General features: G+C 50.2%; 1 long non-coding RNA gene across 2 annotated transcripts in view; it reads left to right on the top strand.

Annotated features, from left to right (window-relative positions):
* The window catches only part of LOC309606252, a 371,740-nt gene that overhangs the window by 324,558 nt on the left and 33,284 nt on the right, over positions 1–13,898 (top strand). The window contains exon 7 of one of the 2 annotated variants that reach the window (XR_014231716.1): positions 11,784–11,802. This is a non-coding gene — a long non-coding RNA (uncharacterized lncRNA). Of the gene's footprint in view, positions 1–2,790; positions 3,161–11,783; positions 11,803–13,898 lie in introns of those variants that run through there. The other variant, XR_014231717.1, reaches the window with a different exon arrangement.

Raw genomic sequence — 13,898 nt, forward strand, 5'->3', positions numbered from 1 at the left:
TTATACCCACCTTGCATCCCTGGTGGGTGTGGGATTAGTCAAGACATCTGAGTTTTCCCGGTCATACCCGCTGTGTCCCTCAATATTCAGAGAGGACGATACTTACCTTGTAAGGTCCTCAGTTGATGATACTTCATGGGGAAAATGCCAAACACAACACAGGAACACAGTAATCATTTTAACAAGCGCTGCATGCCCCTTCCTGTTGTTCCTCTAATTCCCTCTCCTGTCTCTATTTCATCTTCACACTAAACTCTGAGCAGAGAGAGTGGACTTTGCTGTGTTTGTATAAAGTGAAACTGAGGCCAAGGAAGACTTGCCTACAGTAACAGTTCAAGTCACAAGCCCAACACCTCACTCAGTAACAATTGATCAGGGCAGCTTTTATTCTCAGTAAAGTATATTCACTCTCTGTGGTGGGGAATTTGGGTTCTAGGAATCCAAATGCAAATACAAAATCATACCAGCAAGCGTTTAAAATAAAATGGTAACAATAATGTTGACACTTGCATTCATGTAGTGAATTTGTTTACTGGCTGTGTTGTACAAAGCATGTTTATAGGTCTCCTTCCAAACACACTTCAGCTGAGTGCCATTTCAGTGGTGTAGTAGAAGGTAGCATCAGGAGGAACTCTCAGTTACAAGTAACAGGTTTATTTTATATTTTGTTATAACAAAGACATGGTGGTAGGCAGTGGCTCATGTTGGTTCAGCAGCTCAGTGATGTTAGGGCTCAATTCAGCCTGTATGTAATTCTATTCATCTCCTCAATGTCATAACATGGCTGCAGCAGCACCAAGAATCAAGTCCTGCATTCCAGTTAGGAAGCATGGTGCAGCACAGGGCATTTCTCTTACCAAGGAGGAAAACCCTTCCCTTTTACATCTCTTTGACTAAAATGGAATTAATGTCCACCTCTGGATTAGGGGCTGAGCTCATGTTTCCTAAAATCAAAGGATCCCCTAAACAAATGTGGGGTGAGGTTCTGTCTGTTAGCAAGGAGAACTGGCTTTTAGGAAGGCAGTTAGCAGTGCCTGACATAAAAGAACATTGGCCTAGAAGGAAAATGAGCAAGAGGTCGGTTCTTTTTCTCCCACTGGCTAACTGATGCGCATTGTAAAATCCTCATGTCTCTGCTTACCTGAAAACTAAAGACAATAATAGAATACTTCACATAGGGATGCAGTGAGGAAATATACGTATGCAGAAATTTTCTGAAGATTAAAAGTACTGTGAAAAGCAAATTATTATACTTAGAACATTTTTTTTTTCATTTGGGGGACTACTAGAGGGGCATAAAACTGTCTTTTCCTGATGGAAGTCACAGCCAGGTAGGAAACCCAAGCTGCTCATATACGAAATTAGAAATAATCTAAGGTTTAACTATCAACTCAAGACAACAATAGCAAAGTTATTACCAGTAGTGTAAAGAGACAATAAAAAGTGATGGTTAAGACTTAAGGATTTGTAAGTTACATATACCTGAGCTGAAGTCCCAATTCCAGCATATCTTAGCTGTGTGATCTTGGGCCATTCACTTATCTTTTGAGTCTCACTTTCCTTATTTTTAAAACAGAAAAAAGTTCCTTCCCCCCAAGCTTTTAAGGTTTTAAATCACATGAAAATATACACAAAATACTTAGTACAGCATCTGGCAAAGGAGATGAACTCAGTAAATGTTAATTAATGAATAGTAATACGTGATTTACTAGACATTTCTCTTCCCTCCAACCATTCCCCCATCCGTTAAGGAACCAGGTGCCCCTGTCTCCCTGGGAGATCGCTGTCTTTTACCGTATTGAACAGGTCCTGAATGATCTCAGTCCTCATGCAGGGTCCCTGAAGCTCCAGATTAACCTTTTTCCCAGGATGATTATTGACAATTTACCCTTAGTCTTTGCTTCCTGCTGCTTAACTGATTTTGGATTTGCAATGAGACTGTGCTTCTAGCCCTGAGTTTGCAAATGAACTCATTCCCTTCTTTGCCTGAATCTTGGCCTCTTGTTACATTGAGTGAAAATGACCCAAACTGAATTTTTCCCTGGCCTGGAAGAGAGCAGGGAATGAGAGATGGGAAAATGTCAAGTGATCAATCAGAAAAAGGGAGACCCCTTAAATAAGGTCTCCTCTGTCTCGTGTCCAGATCCTATTTCACTCCCATGAACACAGTTCAGAATTTTGGGAGAAACGGAAGATGACCAACTGTGATGGGTTTAGGGCATGATTCTTTCTATCTTAAAAAAAGGTATTTAACACATGAACACTATTATTTGGAGACTTAGTCTGGGGCTGTTTCACTTGTCAGAAATGTAATCAGGAATTGAACTGCTACAGTAGCACACTGCAATTTAAATTAGAATTGCAGGAGGGCTAGACCACAGGGAACAGGATTTTAACCCTTGACAGTTACAGGGAAGGCTGTGTAGACCGCTTCTCTGCTGTAAAACAGGACAGGATTTTAGGTGATGTCAGTTGCTGTCTGTCTCAGCATCTCTCAGCTGTAGCCACACATTCATCCTAACGTTAGCGCGTTCTTCCCTCCTCCCCTCCTATGCCACACCAGGCTAGAGAAGGCAGGACACCGCAAGCTCAGACCTGTGGGCTGGTAGGGTCTGCAGAAACCTTTGAGTGATTGATGGACTCCGGACAGGCCTGCAGCCCTCCGGCGCCCACCAAGTTGCAGCTTCCTACACACGGTTCACTCTGGAGACCTGGAGGAACCGCTGTCCCTCTTGGAGCTGCTGCTTAACTGGGTTTTGTGCCTGCTCTTTTCTTACAAACCCCCTCCAGTAATGGCTGAAAATGGACCGCAGTTCCTCAGCACCGAGTCAGGTCCTGCTGCAGGTCGATGGTCCCCTCTGCCCGGAAAGTCCAGAAGCCCGGGAGCCAGCCACTGCCCTGAGCCCTAGCGGGACCTTGCACAGGTCGGCCAACCTCCAGTGGCCGGTTCCAAAACCGCATCAGCTTCCTCTTCTCAGCTTCCGCTCTGCCACCCTCCTCCCCAAGACGCCCCAGAACTGAAGACTGGGTGTGCTTTAGAGCCAGTCCACCTGAACCGTAAACATGACATTTTTCTGCATGAACTTTCAGATACCACCCGGTTCCACTTTCCAAGCTGGGCTACCAAACCCCAGGGGTATCAGCAGTGGCCTCTTGCAAGGTATTGGAACAAATATATCCGGTTCAAATCCTGACTCTGCCACGTACTGTGTGTCCTTGGGTAAGTCACCACCTTCTCTGAGCACGCAGCTCCTCATCTGGGGATGGAGATGACGAAACCTCACCATGCAGTCATTCAAGTAACACGCTCAGAACTGCACCTGGCGCAGAGTAAGTGACGATACAAAGTACCTGTGATATTATGATAGATGATTCAGGAAGGTAAACCTTTGTTGTCCTGTGCCTTCAAGTGGTAGTACTTGACTGCAACTTTTTTAAAAAATGGTTTTAAACATTAAAACAAACATGAACTCATAGTGAAGCAGAGTACAACATCCACATAAATTTTTAAGATAAAACAGGTGACTTCCAAAAACTTCCATGCTTATTGTGTACTGCTTCAGGCTCCCCCTCTGACAGCCTGGGGGTAGAAGCTCTTTCCTCTGCTGTTTGAGGTATTTCAAAGACCTGAGCAATAAACAATACAGCTTAAGTCAGAAAGAGAAGAATGCAGGAAACTTGTGGGGAGCAGACCCATGTGTGAGCTATGGGTAATGATTAAGGAGATTCAGATTGTTCTGGGCTGTTTTCACAGTAGACATTTAGCGCTATGTCCTTCATCAGCTCCTCCCAGCCCTTCCTATCAAACGAACACTCCCATCATGGCTGTAGAGGAACCGCCCAAGTTGTAATCTGGAGAGAAGCCCGGTTAGGAAACTCTGCGAGCAGAGATGTTTCTTAAATTCTTTGCACCTCAGTTTCCTCATCTGGAAAATGGGTGGGTAATTCTTATCTCACAGAGCTGTAGTGGAACTAGATACGTGTCGCTAAGTTTTCTAGCACATTTCCTGGCCCTTCCCAGCATCCCTACTCCCGCTGCCCTGGCCCTGGCCACCTCCACCCCTGACCTGGGCACTGTGATGGCCTCCTCACTGGTCTCCGTTTCTCATCTCTCCACACCCCCTGCCCCTGCCTCCACTCACGCCAGGGCAGCCAGAACGGTCTCTGAAGAACTGAGCTGCCCCTAGAACAGCTCCTGGGTGGACGGAGCGGAGCAGGTGGATGAGTCGGCTGTAGCTGAGCTCCCGTTGCACCCAGAACGCCCTTTGGTGGACTCCCTTCCCACCGCTGCACAGGTCTGGCTGTGGCAGAGATCCACGGCAGTGACCAACAACCCTCCATCTGCCCACGGTCTGCAGAGAAGCCCAGCCTTGCCTGCGTCGTCTTCTAGTTGCACACAACTTAGAGAATCACTCTAAAACAAAGAATAAGATTTGCATATGGGCATGAGGCAAAAAATAAAAAAAAAATTATCCCTAAGCAGGAAGCCACACAGCCCATAATTGCTGTAGGTATCTAAGGTGCCAGGACTCTGCTGCCCAGTGACGCTGCAAACCAGCTTTTTCATCATAAAGGAATGAGCTGCCAATGATTTTCATAGCTTGATTAACACTCTTCAAACCGATCTCCATTGGGTGCAGAAGTGAAGCCTGGGGAAGATGGATGTTTCCTATTACTTGATGTAATGACTGTGAGGCAGGCTAATGAAACCTTTACAGCCCGAGTTTATAGGAAAAACCCAACAAACACAGATCAATACCTGAGTTACAGTTGGAATGCATTGATAAATGGGTGACAGGCTGTGGGCCTGGCCTCCGCATAGGAATGGACTGCAGGGAAGAGGGGTTGGGGCTTGTTGAGAGGGAGCTGGAGATAAAAAAGATGAAGGAGAAGGGTCCATCGGCTGGGCTGATGGGGCCTAAGGGTGCCGGGAAGAGGCTGTGATCTGAGCGTGTGGATGTCAAGGGAAAGAGAAGCACCAGATGCCCCGGAGGTGAGAGGGAGGGAGAGAGGAGGGCGTCTACCCAGCTGGCTTTGTGGTGAAGGCATCGGGTCCAGAAGTGAGTGATGGTGGATGCTCGTGGCCAATGGCGACCCGCCTCTGGGTCATGATGAGAACGGGCAGACCCTCTACCCTCGCTGTCCCTTCCGCTAATTAAAACCTCACCCCCGCTGTTTCCGTTCCTAGCGCTCATTAAGATTTCCTCGCCATGATGCAGACATCCTTTTGTTGCCTGAGTCCTGGGATCAGATCCCCGGCCAGGAAGGCCAGCGCGTGTGCTCAGCTACAGCCTCTGTTCTGCTGCCACTCAGAAGCCACCCTGGGGCAAGGTGACACCAACTGCCGGCCAGGGCCAGCCAAGAAAGTCTCAGCTTCTGACACACTGCCCATTCATTTTCTCAGACAGCATTCCTGGGCACAGCTTGTGGCTCAGGGAAAGAATGCAGATTGGAAAAATTCATAGCTTTGGCAGAAAACCCTTCACCTCCCCCACGTCCTCAGCCTTTGCTTAAGTTTGCGAGGAGGCTGCAGCGGCCGCCCTCTCCCCAAGCCCCTCGCCGACTCCCCCGCCCCCTCTCGACTGTGCTCGTTGTCTGTCTGGCCCAGGAGAGGGATTTCTGTGTGTTTTCTCATTGCCGTGTCCCCAGCTCTGAGAATCCCTGTGTTAGCAACCCGCGGGGGACGGGTGTGCTGGGCTCCGCTCGGTGCCTGTTCACTCCTCGCCACGGGCCTGCGAGCTGAACCGGCTCCACTCAACAGACGAGGAGACCGAGACCGGAGCGAGAGACAGTGAGGAACCTGCCCAGCGGGAAGCTGCCGACAGAGACGGACCCGAGCCTCCAAGGATCCGGGCTGCGGTCCTAAAGCCCACGGCCTTTCCCCGTCACTCGGCTGCATCCCAGAGAAGATTCCAGGCCGCACAACTAGCGGAGCTGGCCCACAGCCTCCAGGCACGGGACACGTGGCCAGAGACTCACGCGGCACGTGCCAGCACGTCCACTGCCGCCACCCCGCTGGGCGGTAATGAGAACCACCTGCTGCGAGACAAAGGCAGCAAGAGCAGAGCGGCCGGGCCGTGGGCTGGAAATAGCTGCAGGGAACGGCAGCAGGCTGGCTGGGCACAGGCGGGCGGGCAGGGGCCGGGCGCGCCCTCTGTAGCCGGGGCGGGCAGAGAGCCCAGGAGACGGCGCTTCCTCAGGACCTCCGGCCTTGGCCTGACAAAGGGAAACGTGAGCTAGCACGTGTGAGCTTTGAACGCGTGTCCCACACTGTGCTACACGCCCCCCTACGCTGCACTGGATTTGCTACTTAAAATAATTCTGTGCGATGGGTCTCACTCCCGTCCTGCAAAGGAGGAAACTGAGGCTCATCCAGGCCACCCTCAGGAGGGAGAAGCAGGGGGCCCAGTAAGGGGACGCAGCTCCCGAGCTGGGCTGGGCGGAGCTGGGGCCCCGAGGCCCCGAGGGAGGTGGCGGCTGCCACTCTGCAGATGCTGCGCTTCTTCCTGGGAGGACTCCTGCCCCCCCACCCCCTCTCCGCCGGGACCCGCGCTTCCTCCTGGGAGGACTCCTGCCCCCCCACCCCCTCTCCGCCGGGACCCGCGCTTCCTCCTGGGAGGACTCCTGCCCCCCCACCCCCTCTCCGCCGGGACCCGCGCTTCCTCCTGGGAGGACTCCTGCCCCCCCACCCCCTCTCCGCCGGGACCCGCGCTTCCTCCTGGGAGGACTCCTGCCCCCCCACCCCCTCTCCGCCAGGACCCGCGCTTCCTCCTGGGAGGACTCCTGCCTCCCCACCCCCTCTCCACCAGGACCCACGGCTCCACCTTTGAGGTCAGGGAAGCCATCACGTCTCTGACACCCTCTCCAGCCTCCCCCGTTAGACCCTGTGGTTGGAGAACCTGACCTAATGCCTAGCATGCTGGCGCCTAGCTGGTCGGGACTCAAATATTTGATGGCAGACAAATCAGTTACTAAATAAAAGGTCTAGAGCAGCACCGCCCAATAGAACCCTCGGCAGGGATAGAGGGGTACTTTAGTCCGTGCCACCCAGGGCAGCAGCCCCTGGTCACAGGTGGCCCCGGCTGTCATGTTGGACATCACGTCTAGAGACGTGGGCTTTCTCTGCTTCCACCACTGCTGCCATCAACCAGCTCGTTTAGTCATGACGATGTTGAGGATGGAGACCCAGCTGATTCCACTCTTGGGTGAATCCAGCTTCTCAGAACATGACGAGCCCATCTTGAAATATCTTTGGGGAACTTCCTCCATGTTCGTTAGCTGTTGGTCCCAGCTAGCCCCCAGGATCATGATTTTTAAAAAGCTTGAGGATTCGGCTCTCCACGGGCCCCAAAGCCCTCTCTGACAGTAAGGCAGGCTTGTTCAGCAATTCAGAGGACCATTTTGGGTCCATTTTGCTTCTCAGCTCATTGCCAGGGGAAGCCGACCGCAGAGACAAAACCCGGTGTTAGCAGGCTGGGGGGCTTTTGGGTGGAGATTGGGGTACAGAGCGGGTAGCACCCAGACCAAAGGCATCTGCGTGGGAGCAGTTTAGCATCTCCCAGGGTTCAAACACCGGGACACGTCAATCACCACCCCAGGAACTGGTGCATCAGGAACAGATGGATACTTGTTTAGAACAATCTGTTCTTCCTTCCAGAGCACGTGGGACCTACCTGAGAGTTGAACAAGGATCAGGGATGGCAGGTGGCAGGAGCTTTGGTCTCAGACTGTCGACAGGGCCGTGAGCCCAGCTCTAAAGGGAACATAATCTAGCTTCCTGCTCCCCAGTGTGGTTTTTGGGAGAGAGCCAGGTGGATCAGTGGCCCCTGGGTGATGGGAGGCCCCCGGGTTTAAGTGGCAGAATCACCATGTTTCCCAGTTAGGCCGAGCGTCCAGGGGAGGCGCCAGCTTGGGGCACCTCCTGGCTCGGTCCCCACTGACCTGAGAGCTCGCTCTTGGAGAAGCCTTTCAAAGGTGCTCCCTGGGAAATGAAGAAGATGTGATTGTGGCTCTCACCCAACCCTGGGGGCCCCTGGGTTCTAGGTGTTAGTGGTTTACTGGAATATTGAGCGTAGCGGGGAGAGATGGGGGAGGACGACAGTCCTCCAGGTTGTGCTGGGACACGAGACACCGTGGATGTCGTACTCCCGCTCCACCCCACCCCTGTGTATCTCTGCCATCCCTCCCCCCACCCTGGGCCAGGCACACTTCCCACCCAGGAGCGCTCCTTCTTCTTCTTCCTTCTTCTTTCTTTCTCTCCTATCCCAGGCCCCCTTTCCTCCTGAGCTGCAAGGGCACGTTCCCTCCCAGCCCCGGGGGGCGCAGGATTCCATAATCCGCGCACTGACCCCAGAAGGGAGGCCGTGGCAGCTAAGCTAATCCGAGGCAGCAGACTTGAGCCCAGAATTCTCAGGATGCTCCGAGGAGTGGCTCAGGGTGGAGCAAACACGTTTCTTTGGTATTGGTTGAGGCAGCTCTGTACAACGGAAAATGCCTTTTTTCCTGGCTGTCGGGATCTCTCTAGACCGGCCTCTGTCGCAGCCTGAGGGCAGAGCCTTAGCATCTAGGGCCTCAGTTTCCTAATCGGTCGAATAAGGGCATTGGACCAGGTCCCATGCTTGTAGGGCTATGTCCCTGAGAGGCCGTCGCAGGGATGGAGGGGGCTGGGACCCTGGAACCCGCACCTCGGCTTCCTCTAGATTACTTACGCTCTTCTCTCTTTTGTTGGTTTACATTCCTGTGTAAGATTTGGTTTGCAGGAAACATTTGGGGGCTAAAAATACTTTGAAATTGCTTGACTAGATGGTCTCCTAGGTGCCCTTTCCGCTCCATAATTTTAAGGTAGCACCTGCTAATTGGCTCCGATCGTAAACCCAGGTCAGAGACCAACAGCTTGTGGTAAGAAGTCCTGAGACTGTGTTTCAACTCATTTTAGCAATTTGCTCACTTCTTTACATTTGACACTCGGGGTTACATCTGTAGCTGTTTTTGTGTGTCTGAGCAGTTTTGTTCTGAAGTGAAATCTCTGCACTCTGGGCGATTGTACAGGGAGGTCTGTCTCCCGTCTCCTTTTCCCTCTGCGGTGGCTACAGGACTGTGGTCAGGTCTGTGAGGGAGGCCAAGGTCGTGCCTTTGTCCATCTCTTCTGGAGACTCGTGATGCCTCTGTCCCAGGAGGGGTCACCGCAGGAGGGGGAGAGTGGTTTCATTCACAGGTCATGGGAGAAGATGTACCTTACTACCCTTAGGCCAAATATAATGACACACGAAGCACTCAGTAGTCCCCGAAGGTCACCCATAGGATGGATCCAGTGGCTTTGTCATGAATACCCATTCTAAGTGCCAAAGCTTCAATTCACCTCTTCCTGCTACCCCGCTCTTTGGGTTTGTGTGCTAGGAATCATGCTGCGAAACCTGCTTTTGGGAAGAGAGCTGAAGAACTCCTTTACCCTCCAGGGTGCTTTGTTATTTTCTTTTTAAATCAACTTTATTAAGGAGTAAATGACATACAATAAAGCAGGCCCAGTTTAAGAGCACAGTTCAATGATTCTGAGAACTGTGTCCCCGAGTGACTACCACTCCAATGAAAACGGAGAACATTTCTACCACCCAACCCTCTCTGTGTACTGTGGGTGCCAGAACGGCATGGTGGGTAAGAGAGGGCAGGGGGTGATGGAGACCCTTTGTGTCTTGACTGGGTTTGAGTTACATGGACTACATTTGTCGACATCCATGCAACTGGACGCTTAAAATGTGCCCGATTTATAATCGAAGAAAGTGAAGCTTAGAAAGATTAAATCCATTTCTCAGTGCCACACCCTAGGGCTGACCCTCGATCTGACCCAAGGACCAGCGGATTTCTCTCCCGTTCTCTGACCTACCCTGCTGTTCTTCCTCCCTTCATTACCATGTTCAGAGATGGAGGTGATGCAAACTGGGGACTAGCCGTCTGGCCCAACTTTCTCATTGCAAATAAAGAAGGAAACAGACACTGGGAGGTGAGGTGCTTTAGGCAGCAAATCAGCGGTGAAGCCCAGACCAGGGCCCGCACTCAGTACACTGTGAGTCCAGGGGTGGTGCCGTACATGGTGATGCCAGTGATCTCATACCAAGTATGACTGCTCAGATTTCGCAGGGCCTCCGCACACAAGAAGAGCTCTTAATGTCCTATTTTATGGCAATGACACTTCCTGTGAACACGGAGTGCCCTACAGTCACACTTCTCAGGCCGAACCAGACTGCACAGTGAATCCCACGAGGACCTTGCTAAAGTACAGATTCTGATTTAGAAAGGCCCGGGCATCCCAAAACATCTTTGAAGGATGCAAAAACAAAATTAAGTAAATTCAACGTAGACACTCCCTTAATTTTCGTCTCTCCCTACAGAAGACACACAGGCACACACTTCATAGTCGTAGATCACCGTGAGCTTCTGATACCAACCTCGATTTGATCACCAAAAACCTTGACTGTAAGACAAATCCTTGGACATGGATTGATTGGTCACACCCACAAAGCACAGCTGAACATTTCGTTGGCTTACACTTTCCAGCTGGAATTAGATATCACAGGATTGAGTGTTTTGATTGACTTTGCACCTGGGTCAGTTACAACTGCCGGTCCCAGGGACGCTGCTGCACTACGAGGTTTTCATCTCACGTTGTCAGAACCACTGTTGGCTGGTGATGGATTGACAGATCCCAATCCAAGCCCAATCGCTCTTCCTTTCCGTCTAGAAGGATTTGGGATTTACTGATCTCCGTCCAGGCTCATCTGGGGAGAACAATGCTGCTACAGCAGAGACGATGCCACTTGGGGTCCCGCATTGTGGGCTTTTGTTTCTCCTGCCAACTCCAGCCAAGGCTTTATCTGCAGTACCTTCGGCAGCTGGCAGGCATGATTCCTGCCTCAGACGAATCTGATTCCCCATTCCACTGTGTGTCCTTTGATGGCGTATTCATTTAGGCACATTACAGTCATACAGATGCAGGCTGACCCAGTTAGCTCTACATGCGTTGTGAATCCAGTTAATTGTATATCAACTAATTGCATAATTCATTTATTAAGGGACGGAATTAAAATCCAAGTGCTGCAGCTCCTCTTCAGAGCACCAGCGTTGGTGAGAAGCAAGGCTTTGGAAGAATGTCACTTTTCAGAGCCATGATTCTGCTCTCCCCCAAACTTATTCATAAGCTCTCTTTTTTTTTCTAACTTTGAATAAAGAGCCATTTCATGAAATTAGTAAGTATGAGATTTTTTTAAAAGCTACTTTATTAAAATTATTGATAATCCTTTATATCTTGTTGCATAATATTGGGGAACAAATATAGACAGATCACACTGGTGCCACCCAAAAGAATAGATTTGAGAATACATATTCCCAATTTAGAAGGAATTCAGCTTTCTCCTCTGTCCCTCCGGGTACCCCCTCCTGGAAAGACCATCCACTGCTGAATGGTCAGGGCTACATGAAGTCTCTGATCACTGGGAGAGATACACTCTTACCACCTGTGGGCCCCAGAACCCTGGTCTTGGATGACGGTTTCTACAGGAGGTTGCCTCTTGCCAGTTGCCAGCAGCAGAAAACAAAGGTGCAGTGTGACTTCTTCCTAACAGCCTGCCCTAAGCGACCACCCTACTGTTCCCAAAGTCTTCTCAGTGCTGGTTCGGGGAGCAAATCATCACACTTCTTTCTGCGGCTTTCCCACAAGTGTAGGAATAGCCCTCTCAGTCTACGTCTTAGGTTGGGCTTCTCCAGCATTTAAGTGCAAATTCTGTACGTAGGAAGTGAACTCAGGAAGCTCTGGATGAGGAGTGAGAAGTAAGACAGGAACAAGACGACCTGGAGAAGGGGCGTGTTATCAAGCAGGACATCGCCGTGAAGACCTCTGGGAGACCGCAGGGAGCATTCTCAGCTGTCCCACCCAGGAGTGAAGAAGCTGCCGTGTTTATCCTCCAGTTCTCACCCACCGTCGCTCAGGACTTCTCCTGGGAGCATTAACTCCTTGATGTTTGTAGGAAGACGCTCTCTCAAATGGCCTGAGAGAAAGTCCTCAGGTGGAGAGCCGCAGGTGACTGTGAAGGGGTTCTAGGGGCGGGTGTGGAATGTTGAGAGCCGAGGGGAGATGGGCAGGGCACTGATGGCCAGGAGTAACCCTGGGATCTAAAGAAGCTCACACCAGCCCAATTTAATAGCTTCCAGCCTGTCTACCCTGTGGGTTCAGAACAAACTGACCACTGCCTCTACAGAGAGAAATTTCCCCACCAGCCCTTGTTTTATACTCTTCCCTACATCCCAGAGTCCTAAATTTCTGCCTCAGGATTAAGTCTCTTCCCAGACAGACTCTCATTGTGTCGCATAAATTCTTTTCAGGGAAAGCACATCCATACCCACAGGAGTATATTCTGTCTCTATTTCCTGAGAAAACAGTTAAAACGTTATCTGTCTGTAGGATGTTTCTCAATATGGGGGTTGGCTAAATCCAATACAGTATTATCTTGTTAACAATAAAATAGTAATACCTTCCTTTCATATTCTTTTTATAATTTGCAATGCACTTGTATTTCTGAGTTGATTCTACCCAAAACTCCTAAGAGGGAGGCATCATTAGAGATCAGCAAGAAGAAAACCAAATCTCTAACAGGGTCATTTGGACCCTGGGGCAGCATGAAATAGCTAAGAACTCAGTTGACCTGGGTCCCAGTGTTGGGTCCTTCGTTTACCAGCCGTGGGCCCAAACACGACTACCTGAATCCCCTGAGACTGCTTCCTCAAATACGAAGTGAAATTTGGAATAGTGCATCCACTGAGTTGTCTTGAGGCTTAAATGGGATAATGAAGTCAGGATGGGTCATTGGTACTTAGTATGAACCGACTCAGCTGAAGTCCCCCAGCACACCCACAGCCTGAGCCGGGCTCCTCTGGCTGTGAGGCTTGTCCTCTGTCCCACCATCCAGGTTCCTTGTTAAATCCTGAAAAATGAGCCCAAATCAGGCATTTTGAGGTTGGGTTTGTGCTGAACTTTCTTTTCAACTCCTATAAAACCTGTAGCCCACCTTGGTGTAAGAAGTGGGAGGAGGGGGATTCCCAGGCCTGCGAATAGAGAGAAAGTGATTGAAAAATAAGAATAAAAGCATAAATCGACCCAAATAGCTGCAGCTTCCACGGGTTTAAGAGAATGAATGTCATGTACCCGGCACAAAACTATCTTAACCAGAATGAATTTGCCTTTTTATGCTGCAAAGAGGCTGGAAAGACACTTACAGGGTCTTGGTGTCACTGGCATCATCTTTATGTTCTTCAATGAATGACAGATAAGGGATTCGTCTTATTACAGGAGAAAGGGCCAAATGTGTTTGCTTTCAAGTACAGAATAAAATGAAGTGCATATTCTCAATGTGGAACTTCATTTTGATTACCTGTCTGGAGGAGGAGAGCAGAAAAATAGCCTCCTAGACCCACCCAAACTCTCCCCCCGCCTTTTTTTTATTTGTTACTGAAGCAAAATGAGGCCAATTGTTGGAAATTTCTGTGCAGCCCTGAATGCCTCAATGGTGACTCTCACTGAGATTAATGCATTTAATTTACCTCTTTGGTATATCAGAGACGCTATTCAGCAGCCAGTTGGGAATTCCTGGGCCTAGAAGCTGCTCCATGATGAGATGCACTCCGGCTATCTCGACACGGGCTTGTTTGCAGGGCTTTTGTGAAAAGGAAGAAGTGGGGTGGGCCTTGCATGTCCAGACCCCCGCCCCTTCCTCCATAGGTGGCCATAAGCTAAAATAATGGGAAAGGTTGAAATACAAGGCAAGACAAACACCAAAGACCTGTAGTTACCATCCTTCCACGTGTTCTGTACTGTCCTCTGTCACTGTGGCCTCATCAGTAAAGGAATCACT

The sequence above is a fragment of the Balaenoptera borealis genome (genome assembly GCF_965194805.1).
Source record: "Balaenoptera borealis genome assembly, chromosome: 11".
Classification (NCBI taxonomy): Eukaryota; Metazoa; Chordata; class Mammalia; order Artiodactyla; family Balaenopteridae; genus Balaenoptera; species Balaenoptera borealis.